The sequence below is a fragment of the Dendroctonus ponderosae genome, unplaced genomic scaffold (assembly GCF_020466585.1).
Source record: "Dendroctonus ponderosae isolate FM_Combo_2020 unplaced genomic scaffold, Dpon_F_20191213v2 Dpon_F_20191213_1, whole genome shotgun sequence".
NCBI lineage: Eukaryota > Metazoa > Arthropoda > Insecta > Coleoptera > Curculionidae > Dendroctonus > Dendroctonus ponderosae.
The window spans coordinates 44967341-44967633 of NW_026017110.1; positions in this window are offsets into that span (position 1 = coordinate 44967341).

Below are 293 nucleotides of genomic sequence, written 5' to 3' on the forward strand. Positions count from 1 at the left end.
TTAGATTGTTACAGCTACACCTGTACTTAATTCGAAATTACCAAACGACAAGCTTCAGGCAAAAGTAAGTGAGACTGCAGGCTGTTTAAGACGAAAGCCCATTGTTCAATTTGTACATTTTTATGAAGACCCTAACGGAGCAGGATGAAGAGTAACTTTATGATCAGTATAATGCAAGAAAGAGTAAATATGGAAACGAATCGGATGAAAGCCGAATTGAGTACTTTTGCTGAGAGATCCTATTTACAGAGGTGAACTGAGTAGCCTCTATCATTTAAATATATAATCCAGCT